Here is a 25519-nt window from a genome sequence, read left to right on the forward strand (position 1 = left end):
TCGAACTACTCGCTACTCTATTTTTTTTTTTTTTCAAAAGTAGTGCGCTACACTACAAACTACTAAAAACTGTAGCTACTGCAGTAGCGTCGCTACTTCCAACCACTGACTGAAGCTTATCTGTCTAATCAAATACTTTTGTTTCATTTATTTTTTTAGACGTTAAAAATAAAAAAATAAAAATAAAAACAATAAAGTTTTCACACAATGAAATTAAGATGTGTGATTCCCACATTTTAATTTCATACACTGAAGAGGTTTTTTTTTTTTTTTTTTTTTTCGGTGCCTCCCCTGACCTACCCCTGGTTACGGCCCTGTTTCTCGTTTACTTTTAGCTTATTTTTTGAGACATGTGCAAAGTGATAAATTTTAAGCATAATTTTTTCAAAACATACATAATATCCTCGTATAACACGGTTAATTCGTACCGTGTAATATCAAAACCGTGTTATACGAGACTTTTTTCTAAATTTATTTTACTTATTTTTTAAACTAATTAATCATATATATAACATAAATCAGGTCAATACTTATTGTGTTGTATCGAAACTTGTTTCGTGTTATATCGAAACCTTGCTTTGAAATAATGCAAAGCAAGCAATGAGGGTGTCTCATTCGAGGAAAACTTGACCCAAGCTATAACAATAGGCTAACCGCGGCATTCCAAAGGAGTTGTCCATGGGTTGCCATAAAGCAATTAGCGCCGGGTTGCCAGCTTGGCGTCAATAGTATTATTAGAAATAGTTATAGTTTGATCCAACTGGTTGATTTCGATGTCAACCGGAAGTTCCAGAATGTTGTCTTGTTTTTGCTTAACAACATGGCGATTCGTGAGAAGTCTACTTGTGGTTTTCTACATAAGTCGTAAGTATTATGATATTTTCTTAATATAATTGAAATTCAGGCTGAATAGAAAAAAAAAACCATATTCTTTCGTAAGCATTTTATTTAAAAATTGTTATTGTGTGTTTTTTTCTGTTTGTTTACCCGTTTTCTCTAGTTCAAATACTAATATGATTAGCCAGATTTGTTGCTTATAATGCTTAATCTTTTAAAATTTCATTTTGTCTACTTGTTATTTAAGAATAAATTTTGAGTTAAAATTTGTCTTTTTCCTTTTGACAAATTCAGTTCTTTTTACATATCATTGTATTGTATCATGTAAATTATTGATAGTAGTTCAGATTTTGCTGTGTAACTCAAAGATTAAAAAATTTTGCTAATAAGAAGAAAGCTATGAAAATGTTAGATAAAATATTTTAATGTAGATGTGCTAATTTCTTAACTTATTTTGGTATGAATCAATATCACATAAGTAGTACATAGATGTATATACAGTAGAATACCTTTATAACGCCGACCTATGTAACGCAATTCTCCATAAACCGCACAACTTTTCAGAAGTAAACAATAGGTTTTTAAGTTTAAAAAATCCCTTTGTTTTGCCTTGCTAATATAAAAGTTGTTAGGAAAATTGAATTTTGAAAGTTTTTCATCTTTCCAGCTTAATTCAAAGCTTTTAAATGAAAATCAATATTCACAGTAAAAAGAGAAAATATCAGATGGCTCTTGAAAATGCAGCTGTTATGCAAACTATGAAAGTGGCAGAAGTGAAGGATAATTCACTTTCTTTTAATTGTAAAGCATATTTATTTGTGAATGATTAGTTGTGTTTTAATACTCATTGCATAGAGAACTAATTCTGAAGTGCTAATATATATATATATATATATATATATATATTTATATATTCTGAATATTAGTTTCAAAATTTGTGAAATGACCTATATAATGCCAAAACCTGTATAACGCAAAAGCTCTGGTCCCAAGATGTGCTTTATTACGGTCTTCTACTGTACTTGAAAGTCATTTTTGTTGTTTACAAACCTAATTAAATTTGAAAAAACATATTTTCGTAGCCTCATCTCATCAAAAAACTAAGAATTATAGGTAATTTAATGCACTTATCTTTATACAAATGGCTACTTCTGTATGTATGTATGTCCAGCGTAATCTTCAAAACTACTGAACCGATTTCAACCATTTTTTTACCATAGATAGCTACATTATCAGGGAGCAACTTAGGCTATAATTTATTCCTAAAAATCGTAGTTTAAAAACGTTATGATCAAAAACAGTAAATGTCATGTAATTTCCCCATTAAATGATTAATATAAAACCCATTGTTACAAAAGTTTGATGCCTAACAACAGCAATATTCAATATTAAAAGTAATCATAATGAAAATTTTGAATAAAGGCTTCTCTGCAGCAAGTATGACATTTTTTGCTATCTTAGGATTTTTATCCTCATCTATATACATAAATGACGTGATGAATACTTTTGTATGTATGTCCGGGGTAATCTTAAAAACTACTGGACCCATTTTAACTATTTTTTTACCAAGATAGCTACATTATCAGGGAGCAACTTAGGCTATTATTTATTCCTAAAAAGCTTAGTTTAAAAACGTTATGATGGAAAACAGTAAATGTCATGTAATTTCTCCATTAAATGATTAAATATAAAACCCATTGTTACAAAAATTCTGTGCCTAACAACAGCAATATTAAAAGTCATCATAATGAAAATTTTGAATCAAGGCTTCTCCGGAGCAAACATAAGTTTAAAGTTTAAAGTCATTTCGAAACTCTACTTTTTTCTACTTTATTTCAAACATTTGGAAACTCTACTTTTTGCACACTTAGAGAAACAGCGCCGACTTATATAACGCAATTCTCTATAAACTGCACAACTTTTCAGAAGTAAACAATAGGTTTTTAAGTTAAAAAAATTCCTTTGTTTTGCCTTGCTAACATAAAAATTGTTAGGAAAATTAAATTTTGAAACAGTTTTTCATCTTTCCAGCTTAATTCAAAGCTTTTAAATGAAAATTAATATTCACAGTAAAGAGAAAATATCAGATGGCTCTTGAAAATGCAGCTGTTAATGCAAACCATGAAGCTGACAGAAGTGCAGAATAATTCTCTCCCTTTTAATGGTAAAACATGTTTATTTATGAATGATTAGTTGTATAATTAGTGTTTTAATACTCATTACAGATAGAACTCATTCTGAAGTGCTAATATAGATATATTTTGAATATTAGTTTCAAAATTTGTGAAATGACTTATATAACGCCAAAACCTGTATAACGCAAAAGCTCTGGTCCCAAGATGTGCGTTATAACGGTCTTCTACTGTACTCGTTTGTTCATACTTATTGCTATTTTACTTTTATGGGTAAGGAAGAAGCTCGATTTTTAATCACGTCAAAGCGGTGTGTTTTGAGTTCTTTCAGTTAAAACAAAACGAAAGAAAGTAGAGATTGTTTCTCACAATTATTATTGACCCAGGCAACGCCGGGTATTTTTGCTAGTTAATATATAAATCTAAAACCTCACTTGCTCAAGTAGCATCAACAATGGTTTTAAAATTTAGGGCTTACTTTGATATAATCGATATTCTATTCCAAACTCAAATTGTATTATGTACCAGAGGCATGTGCAGAGTTTCAATAATGGGGGTACCACTGCATCCGGGCCCGTGATTTAAAATAATCAGTGGGAGGGCAATTACTACTCTACTCCTCCCCGTCCCACAATAACATTACTACTGCATCTTCACTTTTTCATTTTCATACATCACTAGGGCTGGGCAATATACCGATATACCATCATATATCGATATATATCTACTACCGCTATAAAAATATTTATATTTCTATTTGTTCGATATATCGTTTATAAAGAAAATACGGGACTTCATTACAGAGAAATTAAAATACTGACTTAACAATACATAATCTTTCATAGCTCTGTGTGATGGGTGAATGTTTGAAGTTTTAAGATGTTTTCTGCATTGTTCAAAGAGTTATTTAATTTTTAACTATAGTCAAAAAGAAGAATTCACAAGGTCGCCGAAGGTAAATATGGGCCCCTTTGTCAGTAGGTCTCCGGATTTCCTCCCCCTATAGAGTTTTCAAAACTTATATTATTATCATTCAGAGCAGGTTCCTGCCAAGGATCCCTGCTCTCTTTCTGACAAAGCTGACATGACCTCTCATAGGCCAATAAAAGTGAATGTGTATTGGTTAAAAGAGCATCCTAATGCAACAATTAAAAATTAACTAATTGAGGTATCAACACGATTCATAGTTCAAATTAAACATAAACTATTGATATTGAGCTGAATAAAATGTTTAAGAAAAATACTGAACAGAAATATTTTTATTTAAAAAAAATGAAAAACGAAAAATCCTAATAAGAATACTTATGTCTCACATGTATCACACAAGAGGGAGAACAACTCAATTTTTTCAGCTCTTCAGTTAAAGTGCATGATAAAGCAATAATTAGCTTTAAAACTGAATTTTTTAATCTTAACCCCTCCCCCCCCCCTCAAAGAAAAAGAAAAAATGTAATTTGAAGTGCTTTAATTAACCAATGTCATTTACATACTTAGCAAAAATGAGAAAATTACATTTTTCAGTAACATGCTTTTTTTTTTAATTTTAATTTGTTTTAACTGTTAAAATTTGTTCTTTTTTACCTTTTTAATGGCTGCCTTGTGCTTGATGGATCTCCGTTAAAGCTTTGATGTCTGTGAAATTTAATCTGAGGTCCCTTTTGAGGCAGATGTCCAATCTATTTCTTTGCTTCGTGAGAAGCAGCACTACAGAGCTAAATCCTCTTTCAACTAAATATGTTGAGGGGAATGAGATGCAGAGCTGTTCAACTTATTTCCAAAGTTATGGGTAAGTACCCATAAGCTTCACCCAGGCAAGTTCCGTATTGCTTGAAAGTAATTTTTGATTCGCAATCGAATTTCAAATCCATAAACTCTGTCTGCAAAGAGGTTTCCAGTTCATCCACATCTTCAAAACTAAATGGATTTAAAATCCAGTCAGAAATTTGTAAGTTGATCAAATCTGCAAACCTTGATTCCATGTTCTTTTTTAACTGATCAAGGTGATCAATATAAATCAAAATTTTTTTTTCAGGAAATTCATCATCCACGATTAAACTTTTTTTTAGAATTGGAAACAGGATAAATTCTTTATGTCCAATATTTGCCTTGTGGATTTTGAATTTGGAAATGAATGCTGAAATTATGCTTTTGGCCTTGATGAGGTTTATCTTGTTTCCTTGAAGCTTAATGTTGACTTCATTCATTTTTTCAAAAATATCTGTGAGATACGCAAGTTCCAATTTGCGCTGTTTCAAATTCTCACTTAAAGCAGGATCATGCAAGTCGAGAAACTCGGCTACAAAGTTGAATAATTCAAAGAAAAACAGTTTCCTTTGGAAAGCCATCTCACAGACGTATGTAAAAGCAAGCGATCGAATTTTTCATCATTTTCATGGCAAAGCTCACGAAACAGGCGATCATTGAGAGAATTAGTTTTGATCTTGTTAATATCAGTAATGACTAATTGTAAGGTTTCATGTAAAACACCACTCAATTTTTTTGCAGCCAAGTGTTGACGATGAATGACACAATGGAAGGTAATCACTGTTGGCACTTCTTTTTTAAGGTATACAAGAAACCCAACATAACCACCCACCATGGCAGGGGCACCATCTGCTGCGCAAGCACTTACATTTGTCAATGGAATTTCTTTTTCTTCAAAATAATCCTTCACAAATTTAAAACTCGACAATCTCTTTGTATCAGTAATCAAAGTTCTGGCGAACAACATTTTCTCAGTTATCTATTTCAGCTCATTAATAAACCTCACGTAAGCTAATAAAATAGCTGTTATCTGTCACAGTTGATTCATCAGTCTGTAGTGCAAATTTACTTTGTTTCAAAACATTTATGAGTTTGCACTCAATGTCAGCAGCCATTTCATCTATTCTCCTGGAAACTGTGTTGTTACTCAGGAGGAGAGATTGACTTATCTTTTTACTGGAGCCCTCACCAAGCAAAATTTCAACTATTTTTTTGGCAGCCGGTAGAATAAGAGATTCGCCAATCATATGAGGCTTACCACATCTTTGTATCAAAAGAGCCACTTCGTAAGAAGCAAGAAGTCCTTTGTCAAGATCTGTTGCTTGTCTTCTAAGTAATTCACCCACCTTTGGCCGTTAATCCGCTTTTGTTTTGAGGTCTTGAAAATAACTAAGAGGTTTATTTACTTTGTCACCATGTACTCTTGAAAAATGCTCTTTCATTCGCGAGGACTTCATCGCTTCATAGCTAGAAAATGTTTTATCGCACAAAAGACAATGCAGAAACTGCACATTTTGCGGTGACGTGACAAAACTAAATTTTAAATACTCTGCTGAATACTGCCGGCACTTCTTTTTCGAATTCATATCGAACTTCCACACTACGAAACATGCACAATTAAACAGAAATTCACTAATTTAAATCAAACAATAGAAACTACGTAAGGAGGTTTATGCGCTGATTGCAAGATTCTGAATGACAACAGATAAGTAAATGCAAAAATCCATTCTTACACATATCCATCCACTTTTCAGGCATTAAGTATATGATGGCGCCAACGGTCAGACAGTGCTTACAAGATTTTTTTTATTCCTCGTGAAAATGGCAATAAAATAAAAGATTTTATTTTTCACTTTTGGGATTTTTTTTATCCGAACAGATTTGATTGAGCTGTAAATCATACATGCCTTATTTTCTGGGAACGACTTTCTTTGATTTGACGTGCCATATGCTTGGTTCGGTATTACACAACATAGGTATTCTGAAAGATATTTCTGAATTGTGTACCGATTTGTTTTAATAACTATAGTTTTTGAAAGGTGAAGAATTTTCCATTACCAGGTATCCGACTGCCAGTCGCCCCCTAGAAATTTATCGTCCCCTAGAAGAGTTTGATCGCCCCCAGGTTGGGAATCACTGGGCTAGACTAATGCTTTTGAATATTTTATAGCAGAGTGTGATAAAAAATATACAACAGTTGGTCCTAAGGACCACCAATTATTTTTTATGGTGGTCCCAGGTAGGTTTCACTAGTCTGGGACCAGTGGACCAGCACTAATTTCTAACGCTGAACCAAATAACGATTTTATTAATGCTAATTCAGTTTAGATCAGATTTTTGCCAAATATGGCAGAGAGATCTTTTGATGCTCAAGAATTGACATTGGGCTGTTTTCGTTCCCAATCAGAACCCCCCTCCCACCGGGGACTTCCTTTTACAAATACCTAGTTTTCGTCGGATCTCTGTCAAATTTGGATCAGTGATGCTTTGATGCATAGGAATTTTCATAGGGAGTTTTTCGCCTACTTATGAGGGAGGGGTTGGGTGCGAAAACACCACCATTCCAGTTTACGTCGGATTTTTGCAAAAATTTTACAGACCTGTACTTTGATGCTCAAGAATTCACTTAGAGTAGTTTTTTATTCACAATGGGGGGCCACCCTCCCTCCCACAGTGGATTTCTTTATGCAAATCCACAGTTTTCGTCGGATCTTTGCCAAATTTGGCACAGCGGTTCTTTGATGGTCAGGAATTGTCATAGGGGTTTTTGCTATAAGGAAAGGGGGGAGGGTGTGAATACACCCCACAAGGGATTTTTGTTATGCAAATCCAGTTTTCGTTGGATTTTTTTCCAAACATGGTGCAGTTGTCCTTTGATGCTCAGGAATTCACATAAGTTTTTTCTCTTCAAAATGGGGTGTATGGAGACTACCTTCATTGACAGTGCAATACTCCAAAATGTGTGAAACAAGTTCAATTATAGATAAGATGTTGCATTACTAAAGATTCCAACATTGGGCATTTATAATTAAGCACGTTGTACAATGGGCTCGCACATTGCACATTTATGTGATTAAACTTTATTAAGAAAAAACCTGGTAAATTTCTCTTTAAAATCATGGATGACTTATTTTAATATGTGCATTAGTCTCAAAAATATGATTGTCATTCCGAGTCCCTGAGAGTCAAGGCCCCTTGTCAGTTCGGTTGCCAGAACCCCATGCCCCCATAAAATTTACAAAACTTTATACTACTCTGATTATAACCATAAAAAATAATCGGTAGTCCTCAGAGATCAACAATCACTGGCTATTTTTGATTACGCTCGGCTAGAAAAATTGGCCTAGCTGATGTCTCACTATTTATTAGCCAAACCTTTGGTTTCCTTTTTTTCTAATAAATTTATGTAATTTTAAATTTCACATCTACATTGTACCAAATATTTACATACTTGGGGGGGGGGATAACGTCCTGAAACTAAATGAAAATAGTCAAATTAAATTCTCAAATATTCAGTAGCCTATTTTAGCCGTTGCGAAAAAGAAAAGTGAAGTTGGTTTTAAAACTACATTTTGCTATTTAAAACACCAAAGCAAAATATTTTTTGCCAAATTTTTTTGAATATTGAAACATTAAGTGTTTTAAAAAATCCTCATCAGTAGAAAAAATGTTTTCCTTTTTTCTTATTTGTTTCGCATTGTTATTCAACACTAATGTTTATCATTTAGAACTTAATTTGCAGTAGTACAGTGATTTTGCACATTTAAGTATTTATTTATTTGTAGTTACATTTTAGTGCTTTATATAATACAATCCAAATTCAAAATAATAGAATATCAGAACTGTTTGAACAAAACTTGTCCCTGGGTCGGAAAAAATGAACGCATGAAATTAAAAAAGCAAGAACTCGTTATTCATGAAAGGGCAAATCAATTTAAACAACTTTTCAGATATTATTTTAACGATTTATAGGTCATTAACACATTGGAATAATAGATAAATTTTTTATATGGGACAAAAAATTAGAATAATCTATTCATTCGATGTGAATTTTAAAAAGTAGAGAAAATATTTGTTTACCTGTTGCCCTATAGTTTGTCACAAGTATGGAGCTTGGCACCTGGATAATTTTACGCTCTTATAAAAGCTTTTTATTGCTCAAAATGGGTCGTCAAGGTGATAAATAGGAAAAAAACGAAGTTACATATTGCATCATTTCTTAAAGTTAGAAAAAAACTATCCAATTCAATTCAAATGAACCTTTAACCTTTCTATGGTATGTAAGATTTTAAAGCAATATAAGACTGACCAACTAAAAAGTAATCGAAGCAAACGAGGTAGAAAAATTATAACACCTGGCAGAGATGAATTCAAATTAAAGTAAATTGTCCAAAATAATCGTTTGAAAATGCTTCTTATGTCCATAAGTGTTGGACAGAATGTATAGTTATCTTATCCACGCCAACTACACTTGGATGGTTGCATAAACTGCAGTTTTAATTGCGGATCTACGAAGTAAGACCAAAGATAAACATGAAGCAGAAAAGTGCACAACTATCCTGGAGCAAAGAGAAGCTCATTTGGGTGCAACAAGACTGAAAAGACATTTTATTCAGTGATGCATATTTATTTGTAATATCTGTCGAAAAAAGAGGAGATCAGGGGTAACCTCAAACAGGGGCAACAACGTTGAAAAAGTATTATATTCAGTGATGAATCATTTTTGAAATATCTGTAAACAAAAAAAGGTGTTTGGGTTTGACGTTTAAAAGGAAAAGCGTATGAGAAATCTTGTGTAAGAGGTTCTCTCCACTTTGTCACATCCTTCTTGGTTTGTGGGTGCATGACAGCTGCTGGAATTGGGAAGTTATATATATCATGAAATAAAACAATGCGTGATTTCCGCTGTTAATCAATAATACTGAATGATACTTCATCTGAGGCACAGCAGTTACCCATTTAGCGACACATTTTATCTTCCAGCAAGGTTCTACTCCATGTCACATCTCTAAATCGACTCATAGATTTTAAACAGAAAGAGGAATTTCGGTATTGAACTGGTAAATCAACTCTGCCAATCTCAATACAATCAAGAATTTGGTGTACCATCAAATCTAAATAAATCCGTTCAACATCTGGTGCCCGCCAACAAAATTTAGCTTTTTGCCGCATTGAAGAGAGTATGGAAACAGTGAAAGAATTAAAGCATTGAATTCAGCAAAAAATGACGCATTCTAGTGTTAATGTTGTTTCTTTTGAAAGTGTTTTCCCCCCTTTAATTTGAATATTCTAATTTTTTGACTCAATGTAAATCTTCATCACTATAAACGTTTGAATTATTCTGTCTAAGATTATTTTTAATTGGGTATATTTGAGATGAAATTCACACTTTAATGTCTAAGAAAGGTAGCATGTTCATTTAAATTTCTAATTTGCACTTATATTTAGTTAGAATAAACTTTTTTCCAAAATGTGGGAAGTATTCTATTGAATTTGAGTTGTATTTCATCGATTAGCTGAAAATGAAACTGTTAAATTTTTTTTAAATAACTTTATAAATGTAATCATAAAGTGCAAATAATTTTAGGTACAAAGTACAAACATGCTTAAAATTGAGTTTTTAAAATTTCATTTTAATAAAATATCTGAAGAGTACAAAAAATTTTGGATGGCCTCTCCCAAAATGATTGGCTAGATCTGCCACTAAGCTAGAGTGTATATATTGGTAAAGATTAAGAAAAATATAAAAGAGATGAATAGCAACGCACACACATGTACGTGCAGTTAGGTAATTTATTGAATTATGCTACAAATATGCCACACTTGTGTTAAATTTATTTGAATATAAGATAATTAGGCATGAAGAAAAAAAGTTCCAAAAAAAAAGCAATTTAGACTATATTTGGTCAATTAAAGTCATGATGTCCGTGGATCCGCCCCTTTAAAAAAGAAAGCACTTATTTAATATTTCTCGTTTCTTATACTTTGCATAAATGCAGTCATTACATTCTTTTGATTTCTGTTATTAAATTACAGTTTTATCTTATGATTAAAAATTTTGCTTCAAATTTCAGAGATTGTGAATGGAGATTACAAATAAGAATGCCTGTAGTGATGACCATTCTTTACATGCTGTGGAGGAAGTTCTGCTGATGATTACGCTATTTCTAATTAAGTGGCGGTAAGTATTCCTTGGCTATAAACTATTCTTAGCTGCAAATAAAATATTAACTTTCATGCAATAAGCAAACAAAAATTAGCTTGTGGATGAAAAGACTTCTTATGTTTTGTTTGATGTCTTTTCAATAATAAGGTTGTTTTTTTTACTTAATTATCAAAAGTCCTTTGTAACCCTAAAGCGTGTGTCTCCGATTCTAGTTGCTATTTGTACCATTTAAATGTTTTTATGATGTTAGCAACTTCTTTTAGTTGTGTAACATCAATTTCTATTTGTACAGAACTTTTCTTTTGCATTTTCTTTACTTGGAAACCAGCCAAGGAAGCTGGGGTTCATAATTATCCCTACTTGTATTAAGACATTCTGAGATCGGTAATATGATCTAAAACTAAAGTCTGTGGGAACAATCCTTTCTCACCCCCTTCGTCTGAACAATACCCTTGTTTTATAATGTCATAGTATTGCTTTTATCATAAGTAATAAAATATGACTTAGTAGTTGTTTGCTATCATGTGCAGAGAAAATAATTTTTGTCACTATAATGCACAGACTAAACAAATGTCAACGAGCTATAATGTACAGTACAAATGGAAAAAAAAGGCTATGTTCTTACCTCTAGGTAAGATTATCTTTTTCTATTAGCTGGTTTCTTGCGGTTGGCTCTACTCTGCAACGCAACACAACACAACCATTGAACTACAACAAAAGTGGACTGTATAACTTTTATTATGATTAATTTCATACACTTGAGAGCAGCATTCTTTCAGCCGCTCTGACCTTAAACTCCCTGAATTGGTTGCAGCCAGAGGTTTTTAACTAAACATAGGTGGCGCTTTAACATACCGGGCCACGTTGAAACATATATGGTTTCAAAAATTATATGATAAACTATAGAAAAAAAAAACAATTGAGAACTAACTACTATCAAGTATACATTACTGGCAACAAATATGAAATACACATTATTAAAGTTTGTAAAATAATAAAACAGATGTAAAGAAGCCTTTTTACAAAACAATTATTTACCAATCCATTAGTAACAGTCACCTAAAGTTCATCAGTCCATATTAGGCAAAACTGCTAATTTATGAATTGGTCGGCGAAAAAATCCAGTATCGGTCATTATGTTAACAACTCGCACATTCTGATCCGAACCAGGGAAAACTTCCATTACTCTACCTAACCTCCACCTTAGAGGAGGAACGTTGTCCTCTTTAATTAAAACTAAATCATTTACTTTAATATTTGATTGTTCTCGTACCCATTTGGATCGCTGTTGCAACGCGGACACATATTCATGTAACCATCGTTTCCAGAAACTCTGAAAAATCTGTTGAGTTAATTTCCAGCGATAAGAAGGGGGAATTTTTTCGTTGAGAAGATTTTCTTCTGGTATTGAAGAAAGCGATGTACCAACCAAGAAATGCCCAGGAGTAAGAGCAGACATTTCGGATGGATCCTCTGACAAAGGGCTCAACGGTCGGGAATTTAAACAAGATTCAATTTGTGTCGTTAGCGTTGAAAATTCTTCCAAAGTCAATTTTTGGTCTCCTATTGTACGTTTTAGGAGAGATTTAGCGGATTTGACAGCTGCCTCCCAAATTCCTCCAACATGAGGGGCGGAAGGTGGATTAAAGTTCCATTTAATTCCCTCGTTGGCGAAATAATTATGAACGGGTTCTTCCTTCTGGAGAAGTGCAATAACTCTATTCAATTCTTTATTTGCAGCTACAAAATTTGACCCACAATCCGAAAATACCTCACTTGGTTTTCCTCGTCTCGCCACAAATCGTTTTAGTGCAGCTATAAAACAGTCTGCAGATAAGTTGCCAACAATTTCAATGTGCACAGCCTTTACGGCTAAACACACAAAAATACAAATGTAAACTTTTAAGGTTCTAACCCCGCGGCCAGATCGCGGTTTTACTAGAAAGGGTCCTGCAAAGTCTAGACCGGTTTTTGAAAACACTCGTGATGGCATTACTCTAGCACGCGGCAAATCAGCCATCACCTGGGTTGCTGTTTTTCCCTTGAGTTTGAAACACTTAATGCATTTCCAAATTTCCTTTTTAATGGCCGACTTAGCGTTAATTATCCAAAACTCCTTACGTATAACAGATAACAAAAGAATAGTACCCGCATGTAAATATGTTTCATGATAGGAGCGAATGATAATGGTAGTTAAGTGGTGATTCTTTGGCAGGAGAATGGGATGTTTTCTTTCATTTGAAAAAGGAGCATTTTCCAGTCTACCACCAACACGTATTACACCATCTTCATTTATAAATGGCTTTAAGGAAAGTAATTTACTATTGGCAGGAAGTGGTTTTTTATTCTCCAAATGAATATACTCAGTGGAAAACTCTTGCTTTTGAACTATCTTCACCAAAATATTTCTAGCGGCTTTCATTTCATCACTAGTCAGATAGCCAATGTTTCGATTTTTGGGATATCGAGCATTTTTAATGAAACGTAGGCACCATGCTATCATGCGGCGTAATTTAACATATGATGAAACTTTAACAATTATTGGAAAATCAACAGACGATGTTCCATATAAACACGAAGCCTTTTTTCGCTCTTCTTTTAGAGCGTCCGTTGACAATGGTACTTCTACATGTGGAATTTCCTCGTGTCTAAGCCAAGGAGGACCAGACCACCATAAGTCAAACTTAAGCAGTTCAGAGGGTAAAAGTCCTCTACTTGCACAGTCAGCTGGATTTTGGTCTGAAGGAATCCAGCGCCAGTGTTGAATAGGAAGGATCCCTTGTATTTCAGAAACCCGGTTAGCAACAAATATTTGCCAACGTGACGGCTCAGATCTTAACCATGCTAAAACGATTGTGGAATCTGTGAAGGCGTGTATTGCATCAATTTGAATATGTAATGACGAAAGAACGATTTGTAGTAAATGCACTAACAACACAGCTGAGCAAAGTTCAAGGCGCGGAATCGATATTGTTTTCAATGGTGAAACACGAGTCTTCGATGTCAACAAGCTAACTTGATGACTGGACGTATCAGAAGATTTTAAGTAAATTACTGCAGCGTATGCCTTCTCAGAGGCATCACAAAAACAATACAGTTCAATATTAGACGCTTCGTGCAAAAGAACTCTTCGAGGCACAGTTACAGGTTCTAGTTGAGAAATATCGTTGCTATAGTTAATCCATCGCTCCTTAAACTCCGGAGGCACAGGATCATCCCACGATAACTGACATTTCCACAAATCTTGAATCAAAATCTTTGCAGTTATAATAAATGGCGACAACCACCCAAGGGGGTCGAAAATGCTTGACACACTAGACAAAATAGATCTTTTTGTAGGGAAGGCTCTGTGCTTATCCGAAAAATGAATGTTATACGTAAAGTCGTCGAGCGTTGGGTTCCATCTCAATCCCAATACTTTAATAAATTTAGAATCAGCGGTACTAGAAGAACATGCGGACAAGCCCTCTGATTTGCGTAGTCTTTCCAACACAAACGAATTGTTAGTACACCACTTGTGCAATTTAAATTGTCCTCTTCTAAGGAGATCATTCAGTTCATGGATAAGATCAATCGCCTCCTCTTGCGTTTTAGCGCCAAACAGGCAGTCATCAACGTAAAAATTATGCATGATTAGATCAACTGCCTTTGGAAATCTCGCTGCCTCATCAATTGCCAGCTGTTTCAGTACTCGCGTAGCTAAATAGCTAGCAGATGCGGTACCATACGTGACAGTACACAACCTATAAGTCGAAATTGGTTTAGTGGGGTCATCCCTCCACAGAATTTTTTGAAAATCTCTATCTGCATCATGAATCTCTATCTGGCGATACATTTTTTGTAAATCACTTGTAATTGCAATGTTATGACATCTAAACCTCAATAAAATAGCGAAAAGATCGTCCTGCACCTTTGGACCATTCATAAGCGTATCATTTAATGATACACCAGATGTAGTTTTTGCACTAGCATTAAAAACAACTCTTAATTTTGTGGTGGAACTAGACTCATTAATTACATGATGGTGCGGAATACAGTAATGAGCATTTTCTTTGCATACCGTATTGTCGATTTCCCAGGGTTCGTACGGGTCATGGAAATCCTGGAAAGTCATGGAAAAAAAATAAGCGAATTTCAGACCTGGAAAAGTCATGGAAAATTGAAATTTTCATTGAAAGTCATGGAAATTTCTTTCAAGTCATGGAAAAATGTCCTGGACAAAGAGAAAGTAACAGTAACTAAAAGAGCATTAGAAATCTTGAGTGATTTAATACTATAGCGCATAAAAGCTATTAAAAGTGGAAAATTGAACGATCCCAAAACTATATCTTGAATTTTGAAATCTCATTGCATCCACTTCTGTCGCAGCTGCTTGCCTTTTTTTGCGATGTGATTTTTCTGCTTGGACATAACTGATTTTGAATAAACTGTTATTTTCAACACTTCTTATGTTTCATATTCTGTAGTAGCGAACTTGCATTCTTTGTTTTGCCACGCCCACTCAAAAAAGGCTATTCAATTGCATCCGAGTTCGATTCCATCACTCGTAAGAACTTTATTATTAAATTTGACAGAGTTTATCTTAATCGATTGAAAATTTTAGAAAATAAAGAACTTTAGTCAGGCGATAGAATACAGAAAAATAGGAATTCTAATAATCTAAAAGAGTAGTGCCCAGCATACGATCCACAAAACTAATCCATGCGACCCACTGCTACGCTCAATGTCAGGAATCTAACATGTTCTGGAATTTCTGAACCTATTAATTTATATACACTTGAAAATGTGCAAATAAGTCAACAAAACAAGTATACTTTTAAATCAGAACATTGAAAAAACCATTCAGTAATGAATCAAAAAAGATCTGGTTTGGAAACTTAAAGAACTAAACTATGCGGCTTCATTTTAAAAATTCAAAATACTGTCAAGTTACGTGGATGATTAAATGCTCTGTTGACACTAAAAAGCCACTTTTGAAGCACATTTATTGAAACTTAGTGATGACTCACTTATTCAACCTTTGTTCCATTCAATATCATTCTCCCTGTTTATAAAAAAAATGTTACATATTTAAGCATCATCATATTCGTTTCACTGCATTTTTACGTTACTTAAATTTATATGATGAAGACAAATAAGAATAGTTTAGTTTTTTAAGTGTACACTTATATTTTTTCCATTATGAGTAAGTGCTTCAATGAGGCTGTGGTATTCATTGAGACGTTTTGTTAATGCTCATTTCCAAAAATTAGTAAGTTTGAGATTAAATAGTGCTATTCTTTTCGTGTAACAAGGTCATGAAAATTTTCATTGAAGTCATGAAAAAGTCTTGGAAAAGTCATGGAATTTTTTCATCCAAATAGAGTATGAACCCTGTTTCCATATGCCCAAGATCGAGATACTCTGTCATGAACTTTTTGTATTGCAAATAAATGTCAGGCATTTTTAGAAGTCCTTTTGCTAGACTATGAAACATTTTAAATGCGGTGGCCTTGGAGTTACCTAACAGTTTTCTATTAGGTTTAAACGGAAGTCTAACAGAATACCTTCCTTCTTTATTGCGCGTATAATTTTCTAAGAAATGCGTTTCACAAAGCCTTTCTTCCCTTGTAAGCGATTGTGTTGACGGAATTTGTTCTAATTCCCAAAACGGCTTAACTAGCTCATCTGTAGTAACACTTAAACTATTAACAGAACTAGATTCTAAGTCGCAACAGCTGAGCGTTGTGGCTCCTGCGATTATCCACCCTAATCGAGAACATACTGCGAACGGAAGATTTTCACCCCGTTTTATTACCTCTCCGTTTACAAGCGAAAAAAATACATTTACCCCAAATAGAATGTCTATGCTTTCTTTCTTAAAATAAGAGGGATCTGCTAACAATAAATCCTTATACTCATTAAAACATTTCACAGGCGTAGTTGAATTGGGCAATTCCCCACAAATTTTATCAATGACGTAAGCGGAGGTTACTATCTTAAATTCAGTGTCAAAATGAGAGGAAAATACTAACTCGACTGCTCCATTGCTTAGCGTATTATAACTTCCTAAACAGGAAACTGAAATTTGAGCAGGGTTAATTTTCAATCCCAATTGCTTGGCACATTCTTTCCTAATGAAATTTTTTTCTGATCCCGTATCCAGCAAACATTTACAACTTATCCACTCATTTTTAGAATTTCTAATCTTAATTACAGCAGTGCATAAAAGAACAGATGAATTGCTATTATTCATACTAGTTCCCAATTGATTACCATATGAATTTTTTGCACATACTATAGACGTAACTTCATTTTTGCGATTTAAATCTAAACTCGTTTCTACTGAACAAGGAATAAATTCTTTAGCACTTACAGAAGGAAACCTAGGTATCGACCTATTTTCATTTTCTTGATGTAACATACTGTGGTGCCTCTTCCCACATTTGAAACAAGTATTACCACTTTTACATTTTCTAATTAGATGCACATTAGAGAGGCAATTAAAACACAGTTTATTTTGTTTTACGAAATCAAATCTTTGCGGTACGGATAGACTGCGAAATTTTACACACTTTGATAAGTAATGATTATCTTTACAATATGAACATACAGAAACCGCAACCAAAGCGTTAACTTTAGAACTTGTGGGCTTTTGTACTTTACCGACTGAACCCTTACTGTTTTGGATTGTTCTAGCGTAACTTTTTAGAAACTCTATTAAATCCCTAAGTTTCGGAATTTCAGAATTCTTTGACTGGCGTTCCCACCATAATTTAGTGGAAGTATCTAATTTTTGTAATATTAAATACAACATTAAGGTATCCCCAAATTTATCAACCGATTGACCCAGCGTTTCTAATGAACGAATTATTTCATTGACATTATCTACGAAAGTCAACAAAGCAGAAGCGGATTCATTTTGAATGCTTTGAAGATCCAAAAAGCGTTTAATGTGAGCAAAAGTTTGCTCTCTTGTATTTGAGTATCGTTCATCTAACAAATTATACGCAATTTTAAAATTACTATCAGATATTGGAATAGAATTTACAATTTTCGCAGCATCACCTTTTAACGAGGTTTTTAAATATTGAAGCTTTTGAGCATCAGATAGAGATTCATTTTTTGTTACTGTTGCATTAAAAAGATCTTTAAACGTTAGCCAGTCGATAATATTGCCACTGAAATTGGGCAAGGAAAGTTTCGGCAGCTTTATTGTTTCACTTCCGTAATTTGTTTTATCTGCGCTATTTAAACTGGAGACGTTTAACTCTGGTTTCTTCTGCTCGTTCAGTTTTTTCTCAGCACGAAATTTAATTAGTATTACTTTTTCGTTATACGCAAAAACACTTTCTAACTCGCTATCTAATTCTTCAAGATTTTCAATTAGCGCTTCAACCTTATAGTCGATATCTTTCAATTCAGCCTCTTTTTGCTTTAACAGTTCTAAATTTTCAGATATTTCCTCAAAGTTAACGTCTTATTCTTTTAGATTGCCTTCAATTTTCTTTACGTAATTTGTCACTGCTCTTCTTACGATAGAACGTTTTGCTTTAACGCGTGTCAACTCAATTTCATTTTCCTTCGCGTCTTTAGACATTTTCTGGTTATTTAGCAGTCACTAATTTCAAACTTGAAATTGCTACTCACCTCCTTTCAAGTACAGGATTCGAATCGTAATGCGTAAGTTATTTCACTCCATGTGTCTTCAACTTGCGTTACATTTCTTCACGAGCCATTCTTTTTAATGTCCGGCTCGACTGACCATGTTCTTACCTCTAGGTAAGATTATCTTTTTCTATTAGCTGGTTTCTTGCGGTTGGCTCTACTCTGCAACGCAACACAACACAACCATTGAACTACAACAAAAGTGGACTGTATAACTTTTATTATGATTAATTTCATACACTTGAGAGCAGCATTCTTTCAGCCGCTCTGACCTTAAACTCCCTGAATTGGTTGCAGCCAGAGGTTTTTAACTAAACATAGGTGGCGCTTTAACAGGCTATCTTAATTAAAATAATTAAAAATATACCTAAAACACCTTCAGAAAAGTGTTACAAATATAACTTACATTTTTACTGCAATAGTAACCTTTTTTCAAAACTTTGCTTCTAGTGATCATATTATAAAGTATGTGAGTAAGCATAATTAGTCCATTTGCAAGTCTATAAATCTTTTATGGTACATTTTTGATCATATTAGTTTTTTAAATAGTATCTGGAAATCCCTGGAGCAAAGTTTAAACCGTATATGTTGATTAAATTGAAAACTAAATAATTCATTTTACTATTTTGAAATACATATTGTGTTCTTGAAAATAATTTGCCAATAGTTCTGTCACTTGATTGTGAAAATACACATACTCTAGTTTGAAATGCAAGCAGTGTGTTCTATACTGACCCTCAGTGCATTGAGATACAGGCCCCTAAAAAGTACACATTTTATCATATTTTGATGACAAAACTGCTCTTTTTTCTTAGCATTAAGCATTAACCATACATTTAATGAGCCTATTTAATAATTTATATATATCGCTACACAAATTGCTCATAAAAACTATGGTTGAACCGCAGTGCATGGAACCGAGATGCCTCAAACATGACACATTTTCACTTACTTCGTCAGTTTACCCACCCTTGCCAGGGTCCACTGAAGGTCAGCCATAAAATTTGTGATATATTTCATTTGAGGCACTAAATATCATGGTGTAATCACAAAGATTACTTTTGCTGATGCTCCATGCGCAGAGATAATTGAATTATTAAAAAATGTCGATATGTGTGAGAAATACCCTAAGTTAAGACCAACTTTCAGTGTTTTTGTAGGTCATAAAAATTTTTTTTGGAAGAAAAGAAAAGATATGTGTCTTCTAAAATCATTCAAAGAAACCACTAAAATTTTTTGCGAAATCAAAAATGGCATGATCTGACCTGTCTGACTCTTATAAAAACTGGCTCTTAATATCGAAAAATATCCAAAAGACCCATCGAAGCTTCCCAGTTTCGTTAACGTCTCCAAAGATAGTATAAAATTGCGCTTTTAGAAATATCTGCTTAGGAGCCCCAAAACATATCCTTCCTAAAAATTGCGTAAAGAAGATTTTTCTTCCAAAAAATATTTCGGTTCGGAATATTTTTGCGTTTCCCCTATCATTTTCAGATATAGCCAAAAAATCGGTTTAAGAAACAATAGGTGTCGAGAAATTACAGGAGAAAAGCTGAAAGATCCCCTACCATCACCAAAGAAAGCCTACATTTGCATTTTAAACTTCAATTTCGAATACTTTCGATGGAAGACGATTGAATCTTCCTCCCTCTAGCAACGTCAACAAAGATAACCCAAAATGGCGTGTTTGAAACTTCAGTTTCGAAAAATTTTTGGGAAGAGAACTGATCCTTCCTAAGCTATGGTCACAAAAAATAGCTTGAAATTGATTTCAATTTTGAAAGAATTTTAGGAAAATACTCTGAAATTACTTTTCCCTGAAGTCTTGAAAAAGTTCATAAAACTGCAATAACATCAATTTCAAGAATTTCTCCATGCACCTTGAATATGTCCGACTCTTTTGTCCTTGCAATCAAACACAACCAAAGATTAACTAAAACTTTTTTTACTCCAATTTCGATAATTTTCTGGGCGCATTCCCTCCTTCCCTGACACCCTGCCTCCCCCCTCCTGCATTCTTCTTCTGATGTCACCGAAGACAGGCTATAAAATACGTGACTAGTAAATTTTGGTATTTATTACTTTCTTCGAAGATGTAAATTGTACCTAAGGAGTTTCTTACTATTTAACATTTCTTCCTTTTTAAAAGTTCATCATTCTTCTGTTTTTTTTTTTTTTTTTTTAATTAGAACTTGATATAGAAATTTGAAGAAAGATTTATGTGGACGTTGAATATTAGTCAAAATATGAAAATTACTTTTGAGGGGCGGCACATTTGGTCTTCTCACGTGGGCGGCTGACACCCTAGGATCGGTCCTGTAGAAGAATCACAGTAACACTACCAAACAGAGATATCTAACCTCGCCTAGCTTTTAAATGGTGTACAATAGTTCACTTTGGAACCCCAAATTATCTAACTACTACATTGAAACATGGTTGGCCGGATTGGACTCAATGGATTTTTTTGAAAAAACCCATTATTTAGCCCACTTTTGGGTTTTTTAAAATTTTCTGAGAACTTTTTTTTAAAAAATAATTAATTTAAATACTTTTACAATTTAAACTTCTTTTTTATTTCTTTTTCTCAATAGGCAATGGACATAAAAAATGAATTTTGAACTTTAATAGTATTTCTTAACTCTTAAGGGCATTAAAAAATGCTTCAAAGATTTTAAATAAATATATTTAACTTTTTTCCTTCAACTGGTCAATAAAGAACTCAAATTACCTTGACTAAGTCCTGTCACGTCAGATTTTCTCAATATTTGCAGATAGTACAGAGGAAACTACTCTGGCTAAAAGGCTCTCATGTGAATTATTTTCTGCAAACCAACACGTCACAAAACTCTAATAAGCAAGGTATATTTTTTAGAAATTAACAGGTTTTACAAATGGTCGGACAGAAAACGGAATAGGATGTACAGTATTTTTATCTTACGAAAAAGTTTAATATTTCTTACTCTGTACACAGAAGTAGAAAAACAGGCAACATAAAATTCAAAGAAATGTCTTGATTAAGCTGGAATTCAGTAAAAAGGGATTTAAACTACTTGAGGTTCTACAGTAGTTTTGCATAACAAAATGAAATACAATAAAGTAAAATACAAAAAAAAATGTCGAAATTAAAAACGAACAAATAAACAATAGATTTTATCACTCAAGAAGTAACTTTGCCTTAACTGTTGGTAATCATGGAAACTAAAAAAATCTGAAACTTCACCATTCTTGAATTTTGTCGTCTTTTATACCTTTCTTCAGAAAACGCTGAATTTTCCAGCTTTTTTTTATCAAGACAATTTTTGTGCTTTGTTCATATACTTATGCTACAATATGCTACGAGTACCCCACCTTTCCCCTAAAAAAAGACAAAAAAAAAACCCAATTTCTTTTAAAAAACCCAGCTTTAGTTGGGTTTTTTTTTGGGTTTTATTTAAAAAAACCCTGGGTCCATGGGCTTTTTTAAAAAAACCCGGGTTTTTGCCAACCCTGCATTGAAATTATCTAATCTAATTCACACCTCATTTTTCAGTTTTTACAAGACTATCATTGCTTGGATGTTATATTTCAAATACAATTTTTCTTGATCCATTCTTTCAAGCCGATTTCTCCCCATTTTCCAAATTTAATACACAATTGGAATTCAGAAGTTATTGAAGAGAAAATATAAGAATGAACTGAAAATAGAAATTATAAACAAAATTAAAGGCAAATTGCATGGGGTCACATTTGCCCCACAATATAGGGTGCACTTCAAGGGCGCCCATATGGGGAGGGGGGGGGGTCTTTTTTCTTTGCAAATGCATTTCTTCTCCAGCAATTAAGGAATAAGTTATAAAAAATGTCTAATTTTAATAACTTTAATCTGAAGTGAAATCTGTTTCAATGGGGAAAATATCCTGCTAAACCATGGAGAGGATATCTGAGGCGCCCCCCTCCCCCTTAAAATTTTGCATATGGATGCCCTTGGTGCACTTACCCCATCTTACTTTAAATAAAGAGAAAGTGCAACCCTTCTTATAAACAAAGTCTGGTTAAAGTAATTAACTAAAACATGTCATGTATGTTAGTATGTAGTAACTTGTTGCTAAAAAAATACAACGTACGCTTGCTGACTTCAGCTTCTAAGTTAACTTTAAATTACGGACAATTTTGATTGTTATTTTCCTTCCTTTCTGCAGGTAAGTGTTCTCAAAACATATCTCTCCAATACCCTAAAAGACGATGAAATGTAAATTGCAGTACATAATTTATTTATGAAGCATATAATACTTTTTTTTGATCCCACCATCTTATTAACAGTAAACTGACAAACCTTAAGATATTTTATACTATATCTAATAATTATTCTTACATTTTTTGTTTTTGCTATTTTATATTTATGTTGCTATGATTACTAATAATAGAAAATTTATGTGTACAAACTTAAAATATTGAGCTATTATATGAAATAATATGTATAGAATGATATAAAGCAAAAGAGTAATCATAACCAATGATGTGGATCATGTAAACACCTAGTAGGTAGGTAAATATTTTTGGGATATTTACCCGAGGCCTGGATAAATACTCAAACTGGATAATTTCGAAAAAAATGTAATAGGAGAATAATTGATAAATTTTTATCCAAAAACGAAATAAAATGTAAAATTTAAATTAATATATACTTTTAGGCAGTTTATACTACAGTGAAATCCCGTTACAACGAACATCAAGAGACCACAAATTGTTTGTTGTAATGGAGTTCAAATAATGTAATGGCGGTTATATAGGGACTGAAAATGTAGTTCGTTGAAACGGAAATTTCGTTGTTATGGAATTTCACTGTATTTTTAATAGAAAACTTAGATGAAATTATTTTTTAAAAAATTGAATTGACGCACTTGCAGTCTAAAAGTCACCCATTGGCGCAACCAAAAAGTAGTGTTAGGAGGGCACTGCTAAAGAAATCTTGCTTTCGGTGGATAGGGGTGGAGGGCGGTATATTCTCCCCCGGATTTTTTTTTTTTTTAATTATAGTCTTAAGAACGCAGTTTTAGACGGTTTTTGGTAATGCTGTGGGGAGGAAAAATTAGGGAGGCCTTCTGCGGAAATTTTTAGAAATTGAAATCTTTAAAACGCTATATTTGTTGAGGTTAGTGTAATGAAAGGAATGGGGCTTTTTGAAGTTCCCTCCGCCTATCTTTTCAAAATTAAAGTTCTAAAAACGCAGTTTCGGAATGTGTTACAGGCAGGGCGGTTCTAGGGCTCTCCCCAAAAACTATTTTGAAGCTCAAGTCCTAAAAAACGAAGTTTTAAAGAGACATTCAGGGATACTAGTTGGGGGGATTTAAACGCTCTCCTCTTATTTTTCGAAACTAGTTTCTTTCGCTTCTAGGTGTTGTCCATGCTAGGTACGCCACTGTCTACAGATTGTTTTTGCATATTTTTTAAGGGGGAAAAGGCCTAAACAATATCTGACCCCTTGGCAACTCATATTTGCCTTGTTGACTGCAGTACATGCAGAGATTTGTGCACATTAAACTTGTTTTGAACATATACCTCTGAAATGCAAACTTATTTATTTGTTTTTTACTTTTCAGTTGTTAATTGGAAACTGACTTGAAGAAAGGGAAAAGAAATGTGATAAAGATGACAGCTATTAAAAATTACTGTTTTGTACTTTTGATTGTTGCTCACTTTTAACTCTTAATTGTTATAAAAAAATTGAACAAAAATTATTGTTGCAAATAAATTTTACTTATTTTTTTTCTATATTCTTGTCTATATATATTTTTTTTTTTTTTTTTTTTTTTTTTTTTTTTTTTTTGAGTCTCCAAAACAACGTTTTTCTTCATGTGAAGTACATATATAATATAATTTCAATGCTCCATACATGTTTTTCTTTGTACGCGCTTTTTTTTTTTTCAACAGACAATATCTTTTGACATTTTATACTATACCTAATACCAATTCTTGTATTTGTAATTGTTGCAAATTATTTTCTATTTGGATTGGTATGATCATTAATAAACACATTAGTGAGTAAGAATTTAAAATATTGAGCTATCATATGAAGAAACATTCAAGGAATAATGTAATGCAAAAAAGTAATCATAACTCTGTCCACAAATAAACTTTTCTGTGTTCCAATCTTAAAGATATCATTAAATATTTGGTTCTCAGAAGAATTGAGAAATGATAAAATGCATTTGATGATTTAAGTTTTAAAAAATAGTTATCACTTGAGTTCAACTGTCAAAAAATGTATTATGAAACATACAAAGCTATTTTAAAGTTCAAAATGTATTTTACTGCAAGTAAGAATCCTATATGCAAAATAACAAGAATTTTGCTTTTTCTTTTCTTCAACAAAATTACTGAATTAAAAGCACAAAAAGATAATTCATTATTTTTCATAATGTCGATGAAATGAAATAAGAAAGGAAAAATGTTTAGAATTTCTTATTGTCACAAAGGTCTAAAGCAGCGGTGATTAACATATGGCTTTTTGGGCCTCTTCCAGCATGCGAACTAATCCACAAAAGCCACCATATCCATTTAACCACCACCATTAAGTAAATTCCATAATAATGTTTAAAAAAAGGGATAGGGGTTTCTTTGTTAGGAGATTAAATTGTAGAAGGGGTGGGGGGCAATGTGTGATAGGCTCTTGTGCGACTGGAGGTGCCATTGAAGGCATTGCTCTCTATAGCATGTTTCGTTATGAGCTTTTCCAGGGGAAGGGAGGGGGCAAATAGTGTCACTGCAGTGAAATTATACCACACCAATTCCAAATTGGATAGTGGTGTGGTGGGGACCAAAACCACACCAATTTACATTTTATAAATACAAAGGGTTGGCACAAAAGTCATGGCAACTATTTTTTTTCTTGAAGATACCAGCCCGGTTGGAAAATGATATATACAGACAAAAGGACAAGGTGTTAGCTACATGTGTGGACATTAGGGTGTTTATAAAAAAAACTTTTCAGCTA

General features: G+C 33.2%; 1 long non-coding RNA gene across 1 annotated transcript; it reads left to right on the plus strand.

The window, feature by feature from the left end:
- The first annotated feature begins 813 nt into the window (after window positions 1–813).
- LOC129219180 (uncharacterized) lies at window positions 814–24266 on the plus strand. The gene is made up of 4 exons (XR_008580369.1): window positions 814–864; window positions 2869–3001; window positions 10808–10914; window positions 24126–24266. It is a non-coding gene; the product is annotated as an uncharacterized LOC129219180 (long non-coding RNA).
- Window positions 24267–25519: the final 1253 nt, after the last annotated feature.

Source organism: Uloborus diversus, chromosome 3 (assembly GCF_026930045.1).
Source record: "Uloborus diversus isolate 005 chromosome 3, Udiv.v.3.1, whole genome shotgun sequence".
NCBI lineage: Eukaryota > Metazoa > Arthropoda > Arachnida > Araneae > Uloboridae > Uloborus > Uloborus diversus.